Below are 17,109 nucleotides of genomic sequence, written 5' to 3' on the forward strand. Positions count from 1 at the left end.
GTACGTACGTACTGTAGGCTTCTGGGCTTTTGTCAGGGTCACCGCTCCTGTGGGAGTGGGTGAAGAACTGGCTCTTTGCCTTTAGAATAAAGGATTCCAAACTCTCTCTGTTGTTTTGTTTTGTCTTGTTTCCCTTCTTCAAATTATGTTTTTAAAAGTACTATGACTCATATTTAGAGTGTTTCCTATTTGGCCTAATCGGTGGCCCCTTTCTATCACTTTCACCTTATTCTTGGATTTAAGTAATCATTCCCAAACACTACGCTGCTTTAAATTTTAATTTTCTATTAGATGAAAGAATACTTGGGTTGACCAGGAGTTTTAAAATGCCACCAAAAGATGTCACGGGTCAGCTTGAATTCAAAAGCCCAGCTATTTTTTTAAACCTCACACACATTTTAACAATTTTATTAAAGTCCAAGGCATTGGAGAATATGGAGTGAATTTCAGGAGAAAATGATTTTATTTGATTGAAATTACATATTAATTTGTTTCAGCTGGGTAAAGGATGGGGCATTTTCTTTGCATCTTAAGAAATACAGTGAAAGCATTAAACAGGATGGATTAGGGCTTAATGCTCTAAATATTAAAAGACATGCCATTTGGGTTTAAATCACTTCAAAGTTAGAGATGGTTCTAGTGATGGAAGCCAGATTTGTGCCTTGGTTTTAAGATGTCTCCAAAATGGAAGGTGGAACCACAGAGGGTCTTGACAGAGGTTAGAGAGCAAGGTTAGATAAATATAAGAATTCCTCTCAGGGCTTCCCTGGTGGCGCAGTGGTTGAGAGTCCGCCTGCCGATGCACGGGACAGGGGTTCGTGCCCCGGTCCGGGAAGATCCCACATGCCGCGGAGCGGCTGGGCCCGTGAGCCATGGCCGCTGAGCCTGCGCGTCCGGAGCCTGTGCTCCGCAACGGGAGAGGCCACACAGTGAGAGGCCCGCATACCACAAAAAAAAAAAAAAAAAGAATTCCCCTCAAACTGCCTTGAGCTAAAAGATGAAGACTTAGGAAACTTTAAAGATGATACCGTAATGTCACAAGGAAAATAATATATAATCACATAGTTCTGAGGTTAGTTGAAATCTATATTAACCATAACATACACTCTAGCACTTAGACAAGGTGTACAGTATACCGAACAAAGGAAACAGAGAAAGTAAATGAAAAAGTGTTGGGGAGAAATAAGTGAAAAAATAATGTGCCAACACAAACCCCACCCATAATATTAATACACATGTGTCATTTCTTGAAATGAATGAATGGACATTTTAGGAATAATCTGTTAATATTTTTGGTTATTATTTCAATTCCTACTGCCAGATATTTTGACCTTAAAAATTAAACTGAGCCAGAAATGATACTGCCCAGTCTTTTCTCTCTATAATAGTGATCTAAATTATACTCGAAATTAACAGAAAAATAATTTTTGACATTTGAAAATCATCTAAGAAATTTCTCAGAAACTATCAGAATAACTAAGGTACCATTTTTCATTGGTTCTATGATTAATTTTTCCCAGGATTTTTAAATCTCTGAAATTAGAATGTATCTGACAATCAATGGATCTTACAATGATAACTGACAGCATTTTTTTCTTCATAGTACATAAAATAATGATGCATTTTGAAATTAACGGTGCCTCACAGTCTACAAAATGTGATAATTTGGGGTCATGGGGATTCTTACAGGCAAAGTGAGGGAAAAAAATTTTCACGAGTTTCTCAGAGTTAGTTGTTAGTATTCACCTATGTTATCTAGAGTTGCTTGGTTTTCTAGAGCTGCACTGCTAATTATGGTAGCCACTAGCCACAGGTAGTCATTTAAATTTAAATTGATTAAAATAAATAAAATCAATTCCTTAGCGGTACCAGCCAAGTCTCAAATGCTCAGTAGCCACGTGTGGCTTGGATGATGTGGGTTTGTAGGACATCTTCTTCACCACAGAAAATTCTATTGGGCAATGCCAGTCTTGAGTGCTGACTTGACCTCATAAATTCTTTAGATTTGAGCAACAGTACAGAAAGGTTACAAAAATTATAGTATCTGTCTATAGGGATAGCATTTTACTATTTCATTTGGAGGTTTGTTTTACTCTATACAATAAAAATTTAATATTTCATATTGTGTCCATATTTGTATAGATTTCAAAATTATGTTGTTCATTTGTGGACTTATGATGTTGGTAAGGCGTAATTGCACATTTATCAATGGAGTTGAGTTATCTAAGCTACTATGCTTATAGAATCTTGTTAAGGATGAGCATCAAGAAATTTTTGTAGGAAGGTATAAATGGGAGGAGAGGGAAGATATTGTGAATAGACCCCAAATATGCCGGGTACTGTACTAGATGCTAAAGATCTAGGTGACTTCAGCAATCGGATGTATAGTGATACTAGCAACCAAGACAGTGAATCTGGAAAAGGAACAGAGCGCTCGGCACATTTGAACTGGGGGCTTATGGGACATCCAGGTGTAGATTCCAGTCGTAAGCTGAACCGATTCCCAAATCCACATCTCTCCGCCATGCAGGAGGCAGACTCAGAGGCAAGGTTACAGGGCCTCCCGGGAGCTCTAAGCCACTGTGTACACCTGGGCAGTAACACCATCCTCTGTGCTATCTCCAAGTACAAAGAATAACACTCATAATACTTGCCCTTAGCAATTGACCTCATATGCGGAAAGCCCTCAGCTTCCTAGATGAAAGGTGTTACAGAACCACAAAGTGAATCTCTCTGGCGCCCTGAATCACCAGTGCCCTGAACTATCGTGGCCCTTTACCAGGGCATCCAGGTATGTTTCCATGCTTCTCTCCAAGAGTTGACCCAGCCCCTCCCTAATCTCCCAGTGAGATCTAAAATGCCCCCAGAAAGGGAATCAATCATACTTAATAAACAGTAACATTTTGATGCAACTCTATAGCTGAGGAGAAAACATGACTTCAAATAGATTAGTCAAGAGAGAACGTTCTTTCTTACAGAAGAAAAAAAATTGGATGTTTTCCAGTGATGCAAGACTTCAAACAGGGAATGAGAGGGAGGGCAAGAAAGCCTGTTTTCTCCCACTCCAGTGGGTACTGTAACAAAGGAGGTGAATAGTTTGCACAAAGGGCTAACTATGTTGATAGCTTGTCAACAGATGGCTTACCTATTCTAAGAAAGAATTATCTGCAAGCAGCAAATACAAAAGAAGCAAATGTGTTGGACCATCCAAACTGACAAAAAAGGAATGTGACTTTGAGGATATATTTCCCAGAACCTGAAGGGTACTTGCAGCAGGAAACCTCATTTTGGAGGAATAGGGGTTCATTGACGGTGGCAGCGGGGAGAAAAAGGTGTCTAAATTCTGGAACCTTTTATTAAAGCTTGTTTTCCTTGTCTGAATCTTTTGGTTCCTGTGTCTGTGACAGTATTCATAACTCAGCCCCAGTGTGCCAACAAACCCCATATGTTTCGGTTCTCTCCTTATCTTTCAAGCCAAGATAAGGTTGAAATGAGTGTATTGCAAGAGATTTGTGATAGAATACACAAATACACATACAGTGGCAGAGGGTGGGGACGTCTGACTCATCTTTGTTTTCTTGTGTAAGCACAAGACTTACACAAATGAGGCACTCAATGAAAGTTTCTTAATTAAATGTGCATGCCCTCAAAACTGAAAAGAAGAAAGTCCCCAGTGGAGAAGGTCTTTCTTTACAGACTGAGGGGAAGTAGCTGTGAGTCAGATAACAGGCCTCTGAGCAGGAAAACCATCTCTAGCCGTATTCAGGAAGAAAGCATGGTCTTTTCTCCCACTCTGCTTCCCATTCATCTATTCACCTAACAGACTTTCCATCAATACATACATTTGCCAGGCACTGCCTTGAGTGCTGGAGACGTAAAGATGGATAGGACAGAGTCCTGATGTGGAGCTGATAAGTGTATGTGGGAGAAAGAGATTAGTAGTTATAACGTTCATTATCAGGTATTAGGATAAACTCTTCTACAAGCATTATTTTAGTTAATCTAATTCTTCTCAAATTTTAACGTGCCTGCACGTCATCTGGGAATTTGGTTAAAATGTAGCTCCTGATCCGGTAAATCTGGGGTGGAGCCTGAGATTCTGCATTTCTAACAAGCGTCTGCGTGATGCCTAAGACGGTGGTTCTAGAACCACACTTTTGAGTTTAAACATTCCAGGCACCCTATGTGGAAGGAACTATCATTATGTCCATTAAAGAAAAGGAAACTCAGACTTGGTGAGATTACATAATTCATCAGTGGTCATACAAACTATTCAATGCCAGAAACAGGTGCAAATCCAAGTCTATTAAGCATCCCTCCCCAAACTGCTTCTCTTAAGACGACTTGCAGAGCAGGCTATGGGACCAGGAGAGCTATCATTGTACACAGGGACAAAAGGGCATGAGGTTCAGAGAAGACCTCCCAAGAGAGGGGATATAACAAACACCAGGACTTACCAATGTAATGTGGAGCCTAGCAGTGTTTCTTAACTTATTTTTCAGTATTTTCAGCTCTGCGCATTGCCTGCCCATCCACCCACCAGACTTTGTAGACTTCTTATTACTAATCCCCACCTGCCATAAACTTTTAATACCACAGATACATTGTATATCTGTTTATGTGGCCTTTGGTGGGTGTAATATCTGAGATATTTTCACACATCCCCTAAACCAATTTTTGTCCTACTGAGGGAGATATTGCCTCATTGGGAATGCATGATACAAGGTAACACCTCACTCACCTTGTGAGACACATCATTAATTTCACAGAATCACAAAATCTTAGGGTTGAAAATAACCTAAAGGCCATTTACCCTTCTGCAAAAACCTTGACAAGTGATCTTCTCTCCTGTGCTTGGACACTTACAGTGACAGGGAACCCACCAGTTTACATGGCAGCCCCATCCATATTTGAAGGGCTTGTTTATTAGAAAGCTCATACTGGGACTTCCCTGGTGGCTCAGTGATTAAGAATCCACCTGCCAATGCTGGGGACATGGATTCAAGCCATGGTCCGGGAAGATCCCATGTGCCGCGGAGCAACTAAGCCCGTGCATCACATCTACTGAGCCTGCACTCTAGAGCCCGCGAGCCGCAACTACGGAGCCCGCGAGCCACAACTACTGTGGCCCATGTGCCTAGAGCCAGTGCTGCACAGCAAGAGAAGCCACCACAATGAGAAGCCCACGCACAGCAACGAAGAGTAGCCCCCGCTCTCCGCAACTAGAGAAAACCCGCAAGCAGCAACGAAGACCCAACGCAGCCAAAAATAAAATTTAAAAAATAATAATAAAAATTTTAAAAAAAAAGAAGAAGAAGAAAGCTCTTATTTTGAACCTAGACCTGGCATGTCCAAATTTTCATTCACTAGTTTGAGTTTTACCCTTGTGATTGAACAGAAGGTACAAAGCTAGGTGTGATAGAGGGTAGAAAGAGGCAGAATATCTGGTCTCTGTTCCTAGGGACCAGATAGTAATTGTGTGTGTTTGTGAGTGTTACAGAAATTCTCTTGTGGATTCACCTATTTCAAACTTTATATCTCTAATAATACAGTGTAAACTTTCTGTAGCTTCTGGAAGAAGAACATCACACTTTAATTCATCTTACTGTCAACTAAAGTTTCTCAGTATTGGTGTTGTTTTTAGAGGTGCTGGAAGTGGTACATTACAAAAAGCAATAGATCAGGGTTTGATAAGAAATAGAGAGCTATGATTTTCACTTAAAATAACAGAGGTAATCAATTGTAGAACTAAAAATAATAACCTAACTAGAAAACACAGGTGGAGGGAGACGGAAAGAGGAGATGGGTGTTAGGAAAGTGAGCTAAGTCCCCACCCTTCATACTGGGGAGTCAATAGGGTCATCTAAAAGTGATAAATGAAGGAGGAGGGAGACAAACATGTTACGTGAGTTATGAAAATAGCTATGAAAGTCTAAAAACGGAGGCAGACAGAAGGGTGGGATATTCTTGACTTTCTTCATAAGTTCTTCTAAACCATGTGACATTTTACCAAATACACACACATATTAAAAGAATGATGGGACCAAAAAAAAAAAAAAAAATCAGAGTAGAACTCTGTCACTAACTACTGGCATGACTTGAATATGTCACCTAATCTTGGATTTAAATTTCTCATCTGTAAAATGGGCTAAGTCAGTGGTTTTCAATGTTTTTAAAATAAAATGTTACACAGAATCCCAATACATTTTTTTAAAAGACTTAATGGAGTTCCTCTGATTGTGGGTGGGGTGAGGTACTGGGCGTTTACCTCACTCTGCCTCTCCTTTCTCCTTCTCCTTCATCTCCTCACCCTCACCCTCACTACAAGCAGCCCTGAGACACCTCATCAGGGAATTGCAAGATCTTACTTTGAAAACCATTAGCCTGCATAATTGTTTTTCAAATTATGGTCATAACTCATTAACTTAATGGCTTGGAACTGTATGGTACTAGAGGAGAGGAGAGGAGAGGAGAGGAGAGGAGAGGAGAATGGAATGGAATAGAATAGAATAGAATGGAATGGAATGGAATGGAATGGAATAGAATGGAATAGAATAGAATAGAATAGAATAGAATGGAATGGAATGGAATGGAATGGAATAGAATGGAATGGAATGGAATGGAATAGGATAGAATAGGATAGGATAGGATAGAATAGAAAAATTAGAATACAATCTCTTGTGTTATTTTGCACAACTCTTATTTCCATCGTGTGTGTATGGTTTTTCACTATCTTCCTGGACAGGTGAGTAGATGAAAGTTTCCAAGACAGTTGGTCCTGCTGAAGACCTCAGTGGTGGGGAAGAAGGGGGGATGCTTGATGTTGGGAAACCTGACCTGAGCATGCTGTTTAAAGTGGGGAGGGGAGGCTCAGCGTGGACAGGGCTAGCCAAGTCCAGACTCCCACCCTAAGGCCAGGCCTCCTGTGCAGAGCTGTGCCTGCCGCTGCCTTACCCTGAGTCACAAGGGCTGTGTGGGAGGGGGTGCCTGCTCACACAAAAGCGAGGTGGGGGGGGGCTCCTTCCTGATTCTGCCGCCATAAGCATCCTGGTTATTTTTGTAATGAATAAAAATGGTTTTGTTGAATAAAAATGTCACCCCTTTAAAAAAAAAATGATGAGGATGGACAATGTGTCTCTTGCTAACAGTCACAATCAAAACTTTTATGTTGTTTCTTCCCAACTCTGACATTCTCTGATTCTGTGATTCTTCTGAACCACCTACCCTCTCTTAGGACACGACACTGTAGTCAGCAGCACAAACTGTGATAGAGCTGTACCTCCTACTAGAAAGTCTCCCTGTTTCCACTGGGCATCACAACGATGGCTGGCCCGTCTGCAGCTCTGAGTCCCATCTTGGGAAGAGGAAAAATAGAGGGCATCGTTTGAATATCCCTCCAAGAGATTCTGATACATACTCCTCTTTCCCCCTCTCTCCCCACTCCCCAACCACTGGACCAAGAGTAGAAATGAGTTGGAAGTGACAATAGCCAAATGTATCTGGGAGGAACCTAAATAACTAAGCCTCACTTGTTGAAAAGGATGACCAAAGGTTCTTCTTAATTGGTGAATTTTTATGCAGTAGAGACCTAAACTGATAAGGAAGAGCCCAAATAGATTTCATTTGTACGAATGTCAAAGTAAATATAGAGTTTTATATAACCACAAGCTCAGGAAGGCACTGTGTTCTCATAAATGGAATAAAACGCGAATACATACACTAGAGGGAGGTGTTAGTTTGGGTCCTCATACACCTGGGGCTTCATGTATGCCTTGAAAGTATACAGAATTTTGTTTGGAGGTATATATGTTTATCTTTTCCTGGAGTAAAAGCTGAATCACTTTTATCAGCTTTTCAAAAGAATATGGAATCTGAGAAAGGTTTTTTAAAAACCCACTGGATTAGAGGATCACGTTCATTACAAGCTCAATATAAACCATTGTCTTCAGGTGAAACCCTTTTTGACTTTACCTTAATAAATAGAAGGCTTTGTTTTTTTCTCTTTTGGAAAGGCCTGGAAAAAGACTGCACATCTGCCTTCACTGAGGGTTCATCAATTCAGAGCAGACAACCTGCGATGACATACGGCCAGCGCGGGGAGGCCTCGGCATCAGTTACACCTGCTACCACTGGCAGCGAGCCCCTGTACAGGCACCTATGAGAACACCCTCCACACATCATGGCAGGCTCCACAGGGGGCAGCAGGGCACAGTGAGAAAGAAACAAAGCCAGCTTTATGATTGAAGATGATTTGCTGAGTATTTCACAAAACAAGGCTATATAAAAGGTGTTCCCTTCCCCCAGTTAAGAAGGTAGATATAACTTTGTTATTTTTAATAATTATTTGTCAGAATTTGTTATATATCTGGGTTGTTTTGATCAATTATGTGATTCAATTTAAAATAATTTTTAAACACACCATTAGTTCATAAGGAAAAAGCAAATAAATTTAATTTATATACATCTAAAACAAAGAAAAAAAAGAAAGTAGAGACAGTACACTTATTTTATTTCTTATACCTTATAGTGTTGCTGAGACAAAATGTCTCCTGTGTCAAACTGAAATGCTAGTTATTTGTACTACTAAAACTTCTAGTGTATCTAAAAATGTACCTTTCCAGAGTGTGGTCAGAGCTTTTTTCAACTCAAAGCATCAAGAAAAACACTTTTCTACCACTTACCAGGAAAGATGTTCAATATATCATCTCCTATGGCCAGAAAAGTAGGAGCTTGCATTTCAAGAAACACAGAACTCAAAGGACTAATATAAGATAGAGAATAATGCAGATTTGAATCCTGGTACCATAGCACCCTAGCTTACTCAACCTTTCTGAATTTCACTTTCATCACCTGTAAAATAAAATAGTAATGTTCATTGCCTTGTGTGGGTATGGTGAAAATTTTAAAAATCAAAACATCTAAAGCTCCCAGCAAGTGTAGCTGCTCAGTACTTGTTGGTCTCTTGCCCTCCACCCTTACTAGCCACCTCACTCCTCAGCCTTTGAAATCCTGTTTCCAGGAATGATAAACTCTTAGTTCTCCAGAAATGTGCCAGCAGGACACAGACAGGGGCCCAATTCCCCTCTGAGATCTTTTTTTCTAACACTGTACAGTGCTTCAGGAACATTTTGGCAATTATTGCAAACTCACCTCCATGCTTGCAGCAAAATAGGCCGGAGAAGGACTCAGGCATGGGTCATACAGTATGCCTGAAGGCAGTATGGTACTGGGAACAAGCCAGGTTTATGCGAGAGGTTTGATCAGACTGGAAAACCTTGGGGTCTGAAGGTTTGATCAGACTGGAAAAGCTTGAGGTTTGATCAGACTGGAAAAGTTTGCAGTCTCTACAACTGCAGAAATATGCAGACACTGGGAATCCATCAGGCCAGATCAGCAAGTACCTGGCATCTGTGAGGTCTGCTCAAGGGCGTTAGAGGACCTGTCATAAGATGAGGGTTCAAGGAGAGCTTCAGGGATGGATGGCTTGGGTCCTCACTGGGCGATGGGGCAATGGACCTTAAGTAGAAGCCTAGTTCTCTAAACATGGGGCAGGGTGGAGAAAGGCCAGAGGCCTACACGATGGGTTTATAGAGTGAAACCCAGTCAGGCAGTATGCTTCTCAGAACTCTGCAGGGCACAGTGGCTGAACCCAGTGGTCATGGGTAGAGGGTCACATCTGGGTTCCACACAACAGGGGAGGAGAGTGCTACTGCACCACCACCACCCCCAGATGTGAGGGAGGGGAAAGAAGGGCAAGTTTCTTACCACCTAAGCCTGCAGAGTCAGGAGGGCAGAGGTACAGCTGGAGACTGAGGCAGAGGGGAGAGGCAAGGGGAAAGCAGGGGAACGGAGTAGAGGTAGCAGCCTTTCTTCCAGATACATTTTCTACAAGTGAACCTGCAACCTTTTTATTAAAAGGTAATTTGTGGCCATGATGGTTGTTGAGACTATAATTAGAAAATATTAGAAGAAAGAGTGGGAAACACGTATCAAAACATCAGTCAACAGACACTCTGGGCTCATTTCCCTCCTACCCAGTGGAGTGGCCCCTCTCCAGACACCCTGCCCTGCTCTTGCCTCAGGCCCAGGTCCCTGCCCTTGGGATCTGACTGCATCTGCAGTTGAGGTTTTGGCTAAGCCCTGGCAGAGTAAACCCCTAAGTATTGACAGTCTGTTCAGCTTTCCAAAAAAGCATCAGCTGTTCCATCCTTGGTGCATATCCCTGAATGATTGAATGTTGGGAGCAAGGCTGGAATAATGAAGAGGAAACCAGGAAGAGCAAATTAGCTTATTTGGAGTTTGAAGCTGTTTTCCTCATTTAGACCTTTTACGAACATTTAGTTACTCCCAGATGTATTAGCCAGGGATCACCAGAAAGTAGAGAGACACAGACACAGACACAGACACAGACACAGACACACACACACAGAGAGAGAGAGAAAGAGAGATTTATGATAAGAAATTGGCCCACAGGATTATGGAGGCTAAGTCCCAAGATCTACAGTCACCAGCTGGAGATCCAGAAGAGCTGGTGGTATTGTTCCCATCTAAGTCCAAAGGCCTGAGAATCAGGAGAGTCATAAGTTCTAGTCTGAGGGCAGGAGAAGACTGATGTCCCAGCTCAAGCATCAGGCAGGTGAAGGTCCCTCTACTCAGCCTTTTTTCTATTCAGTTGATTGGATGAGAACCGTTCACATTGGGAAGAACAATCTGCTTTACTGAGTCTACAAATTCAAATGTTAATCTCCTCCAGAAACAGCCTCACAGACACATCTAGAATAATGTTTGACCAAATGTCTGGGCACCCGTGGCTCAGTCGAGTTGACACATGAAATTAACCATCACAAAGGGCTTGAATTTCACCTTTTGCTTCCTGTGTTGTATATTAATTGACCATAAGTGCATGAGTTTATTTCTGGGCTCTCTATCCTGTTTCATTGATATATGTGTCTGGTTTTGGAGTTTCACCTTTTATTTCTTTTGCCATCATCTGATGGAGGAATTCATGAGGAGGAAAAGGACAAAGAGATGTCAGTGAGGGGGCAGGTGAACCAAGCTACAGACAGTTCATCTTCCTCAGACCCCAAGAATTTCCCCCATTTATCCATATGGAAGGAAAAAAAAACTGGATCACAGGCTTGAGATGTTTGAATTTTATCTATTACTTTAGGGTTTGGGCTTCTGTTTAAAAGTTTTGTAGAAAATAAGTCCCATAAATTTAACACATCAAATATTCACAGCATTCTTTTTCTCTACTGTACTTGTGGCCGAAGTGGAGGCCCACATTTTACAAAAGGTTCTGCTCCTTTTTGCTTAACCTTGTTCGAGGTACATGGGAGAAGTAGACCACAGCATGAAATTTGAGGTCAGAGGCCAGGCTCTTAATCCCAACTGTGGTTCTGTGCAACCTCTAACAAGTTGTTTTGCCATTTAAGTCTTGGTTTTCTCATTTGTAAAATCAGGAGGAGGATGCATTTTCTCCTTCACAAGATTGCTTTGAGGATCCAATGAACTAATGCATGTTGAGAGCATTTTGTATACTCCCAAGTCATTATATAAATATTGGCCTACTTGTCATTTTAGTAGTGACTTTTTCTTCTGTCATAGTGATGGCATAATGGTTGGTGTATGAGTTTCTTGTTGCTGCTGTAATTACTACAAACTTAGTGGTTTAAAACAACACAAATGTATTTTTATAATTCCGGAGGTCTAAAATCCAAAATGGTTCTCACTGGGCTAAAAATCAAGGTGGCAACAGGCTGGTTCCTTCTGAAGTTTCTGGGAGAAGATCTGTTTGCTTGTCTTTGTAGTTTCTACAGGTCACCTGCATTCTTTGGTTCAGGGCCCTGTTTCTCTTCAAACCAGCATTGTCTGGCCAAGTCCTTCTCATTCTGCCATTTCTCTCATTTTCTCTCTCTTCTGCCTCTCTCTACCACTTATGAGGACCTATGTGATTATATCAGACCCACCAGGAAAATCCAGGATAATTTTCCCATCTGAAAGTCCTGATTAGGAATTTGATTCTAGCTGCAACTTTAATTCTCCCTTGCCATGGAGCCTAACATTTTCACAGGATCTGGAATTAGGAGGTAGACCCCTTTTGCGGGGGGTGAGGTCATCATTCTGCCTACCACAATTTGTTTACTCATTCCCCAAGATAAATTCAGATTTTAAAATACTACATCTCTACAAATGCATTGTATCTGCTTACCCTGATAAGTATGTTTAATAAAAAACATACTCATTTTTTCAGATCTTCTTCAAAAGTACTTATTCCTTTAAAGAATGTATTTAGAATATCAAAACTTCAACTAAGAAGTCTATAACCCAAACACTCATGGAAATTGTTATGTTTTGGCATGTTTCCTTCAAGTGATTTTTTTACATAGTTGAGAACATACAATATATACAAATGCATATGCTGTTTAAAATATTGCATCAATATTTCAAATTTACAAACTCTTTGTAAACAAATTTTAATGGCTGCATCACATTTTCTTGCAGCAAGGTAACACAATTTACTTGGATATTATTGTTGAACATTTCGTTTATTTAAAATTTCTAATTGTTAAAATTAATGAATGTTAAACATCTTTTATTATTCATATTTATTATTCATATTTATTTGTATTTCTAGTTATTTCCTTAGATGAGATTCCCAGAATTTACGGGCCAAAAGGAATGAATATATTCAAAGCTGTTGATCCATATTGTCAAGTCATCTTCGAATAATAGTCTATTATACTCCCACCAGGATTATGCCAGAGCCTATTTCAACACTCTCTGGCTAGCACTGGATAGTTTCATTCTTCTTTTTTTTTTTTTTTTTTTTAATTTTTTGGCTGTGTTGGGTCTTCGTTGCTATGTGCCAGCTTTCTCTAGTTGCAGCCAGAAGGGGCTACTCTTTGTTGCAGTGGTTTCTCTTGTTGCAGAGCACGGGCTCGAGGCACCCATGCTTCAGTAGTTGCAGCATGCAGGCTCAGGAATTATGGCACGTGGGCCCTAGAGTGCGTGGGCTTCAGTAGTTGTGGCACATGGGCTTAGTTGCTCTGCAGCATGTGGGATCTTCCTGGACCAGGGATGGGACCCATGTCCCCTGCATTGGCAGGTGGATTCTTAACCACTGTGCCACTAGGGGAGTCCTGGATAGTCTCATTCTTCTTATTCTTTGCTAATTTTTAGTTGAAACTGACATCTCCTTGTTCGTATGTGCATCTCATTTGCCTATGTGTGGGTCTGAACATTTTTTCATACATTTACCTAGCACCTGTATTTCTCCTTTTGTGAACTATCTGTACATGAAGGACATTCATCCTTTCCAAACCTGGTTATGCTTGTAGAGGTTAAATGCAAGAACACTCATTTATTTCAACAGCAACTTAACATTTTTTTCTTCTTTTCCTACTCAGCTTGAAGGTTCTTAGCCCTTATCAGGTTGTCCAAGGACCATTGCTCCTGATGTTTCTAGGAACAGGCTTCTTTAATGCTTCCAAGCTGCTCTGGGGTTTCTGAAAGGTGTTTCCTCACATCAGCTCACTTTAGCTGGTAGACATTCCAACAGATGCGGACACTTTTCTCCTGCCTGCCGCCTTCCTACTCTGACTTAATCTTTCTATATTCCTTCCATTATCACCCTACTATTTGTTCTAGGTCAGTTTCTTGAGAGAGTAAACCTTCAGTCACCTGTCAGAGTGCAGAAGAGGTAGCCAGCCAACTATACCAGGTGGAAAGGAACCCAGGTCTAAATACTCCTCGTGTAAACGTTCACTAATCCTCCTGGGTCAGCCCTGCCCTTCACCTCTATGTCAGTGTTACAAGGGTCCCTCTGGTTCCAAGCCCTGCCCTGCTCCCATGATTTCTTTTGGTTATCTCCCTCCATAAATTTTTCATTTTCAGTTGTCCCTCTTCTGTTAGATTAATTACAGTGTTTTCACTTACTTTTTATCGTCTAAAATTTTATTGAATCTCTCATCTGTTCTTTTCTCCTCTTCTATTGTCTTGGTCCTTACGTGCTTGCACTTTTAAAAATTTCTTTATTGATATTTTAATGTTGTTTAGGGAACAAATGTTCAATCCAACATGTTTTTCTTCTCCCTGGAGAACATGCTCTTTCTCTACTCTGATTGCCCTCATAAATACTCCTTCCCTTCTCTTTTTGCCCTGAAAAGCATTCCTTCTCTTTCCTCTTTATCCAATATACCCAGCACAATTTCTTAAATAAGCTCAGGTTTTTACAAAGGCAAGAAGTTCCATGACTTCAAGCAGTTTCTGTGTCATCAGCCTGTCCTGTCCCACTCCTGCCTACCCTGCAACAATCCCCAAGGTAAGAAAACCCTAAGGACCAGGCTGCCTATTTAAAGCAGGGGAAAAGGAAAATGTTGGGAGATGAATATATATATATATATTCTGATATATATATATAATATATATATTATATATAATATATATTATATATATATTATAATATATATATAATATTATATATATATATATAAAATCTAAAATCTACAGAGCCCCTAGTTGGACTGCAATACTAGGCTTCATCTAGGCTCCTAATTCTACCATTACAAAAGATCTCACTGCATTTCATACACCCCAGAGAATTAGTTTTATACGCCAGGGATAGGACATGGCATCACAAGAACACCCTCCAGTTATACTTCACAGGCGATTTGTTCGGATCACAGTCAAGAAACGTCAGACACCCAAAATCCACTTCCCAGACTGCATACCACTTAAAAGGCTTTCCAGTCTCACAACTGGGATGGCCTCTTTATAAACCATCACCGTTTGTTCCAAATTATTTATCTCGATTACTCTTAGGTTTCTGTGTTTAAGGGTTGGAAAGTGATGGAAGTAGTTGCAAAGAAACAAGACTACACACATATCTTGACATTTCAGACAATTTAATCTCAAAAAGGGAGTACTTAATCTGGTTCTCCTGTTGCCATATTAACTGTTGACATCAAATCAGAGACATCTCAACTTTCCTAGAGGCTCTTAGTCCCAGTGTTACATGAATGACAACGAAGCTTCTCTGGTTTGCTGCAGAGACTAAAATAACCTCAGTAGAGTTTTTATCCTAAACGTTATAAGCCACTTTGTGAGACACTGAGTATAATAGAAAAATGTGCCAAAATAGTTCCCAAATATCCTAAAAAGTCTCCTTAAAGAATAATAAAACTTTGGTGTTTCGGTCGTATGTCAGCTTAAAAAATAATCAAAACTCTCTAATCCTAGAAGGAAGTAAATAATTACAAAAGAAAAAGAAACAAAAACAAGATAAATGGCACCATGGGAAATCCTAAAATTCTTGCATGTGTTAGAGAATCACATTAGAAGGTATATTACAATATACGATGACCTTCAACATTAGTCTCAAACACAAAATATAAATTAGATTCTTTCTTATTCTTATAATTTGATGCTTTCTCAATCTATACAATTACTGCCTTTTTGGTCAATTGACAAAATTTAAGAAAATGGATTCCAGAGAAAAGGAAAAGGAGGTTGTCACCAGTACAGGCAAAACAGGCAATATGGACAACTTTATATCATTGTCATAATTTTTAGGTGGAACATAATTTTAAAGTCTGAACCTTAATGTTGTTCATAACTGTTTACTTTTTTTTTAAAGTCTGACTGTATTTTAAAATACTTCTCTCACAATTCCATTCCCAAGTAATAAAAATAAATCACACTGCATCTGAGTATCTCTCCATGGCTTTACCTGCTTCCCCTGACACAGAGCTATCTTCTTCCCACTGATCCTCAGAAGCTCATCCTCAAACCACCTCTTGCAGCATGGGATACAAGTCTTAAAAATCAGTATTATTTCTACATCCTATATTTTATAAAACTTATAAAACATATATGTTAAGGCTGATGGCAAATGCCTTGAACTATCTCAAGTTCTTTCAACTTCATCTTAATGTAATGATGTAAAACTACATGATATCTGAAGTTATTTTAGGCTGAGAAATAGAATGTGTCTATGATACCACTTACCACAAACACATTTAAGTAGAGTTGGTATGTATGTATTTCCTATCCATCAAAATTATCTGACATCTCACCTTAAGTATTAGAGACCTTAAAGGATTCGGTCTCTAGAAAGCAAGGTGATTGGTTAGGTGCAGGGCACAGAGCTGAGTTTACCAGGGTCCCTCCCTCACAGTGTAACAGTTTGGTGGAAAAATATTAGCTCCACTGTTAATGGTGACTGTTAAAGTGTCCCTTGAAGAAAACAAGGTGCTGGCCAGGTCTATACAACCCGAAGTAGGAGCCCTTGCTTTCAAGTTTCTCAGTTAACAAAATGGAGGTATGCCTATTTACCCCCTCCCAAAACAAGAGAAGAAAGGAAGAGAGGAAAAGCAATTTCCATTTTGCTTCTACTTCTAAAGGCACTGTCAGCTTTAAAGGAGTAAGTGATGGCAGCTGCTGAAGAGTCCCTCGTGCACCAAATCATGCCTCATTGCAGAGCAAGGTCAGTGATGGTTCCCTTACCTTCAGGCAGGAACAATTCTCTGGGTGCAAGGAAGGTTAAGCTCATATGTGTGCACACAGAGTACTCCTCAATGAACAAAAAGTCTTCTCTAAGGCAAGGAGGGAAAGGAGCATTTTCTCATTACCAATTTCTCTCTATTTGGGAATTTCTAGAGTTACAGGGTGGTGGCAACTGCAATTGTTTGCCATCTCAATAACTAATTTATTAAAGAAATATTTATTGGATGTTATTATGTGCTAATGATCCTAACATTCTCCTGTGAAATATTTTCCTGCTTAAAAGAAAAGAAAAGAATGTCATGGAAATTCCCTGGTGGTCCAGTGGTTAGGACTCGGAACTTTCACTGCCGTGGGCCTGGGTTCAATCCCTGGTCGGGGAAATAAGATCCTGCAAGCCACGTGGTGCGGCCAAAAAAAAAAAGAAAAAAAGATATCGTGCCTTCTGCAAAAATGTCTCCCACTCAGACAATAAACATATTCCTCACTAATGAAGTGTCTTTTTTCAGTATACAAGCTTGTCATTCAGAAATGGCCAACTGATAGAACATGATCTGCTTCAAGATAATTTATAATACCAACTGGTTTTGCCTCATTAGATTATTA

The sequence above is a fragment of the Monodon monoceros genome, unplaced genomic scaffold (genome assembly GCF_005190385.1).
Source record: "Monodon monoceros isolate NGI ecotype Baffin Bay Population unplaced genomic scaffold, NGI_Narwhal_1 Super_Scaffold_6, whole genome shotgun sequence".
NCBI lineage: Eukaryota > Metazoa > Chordata > Mammalia > Artiodactyla > Monodontidae > Monodon > Monodon monoceros.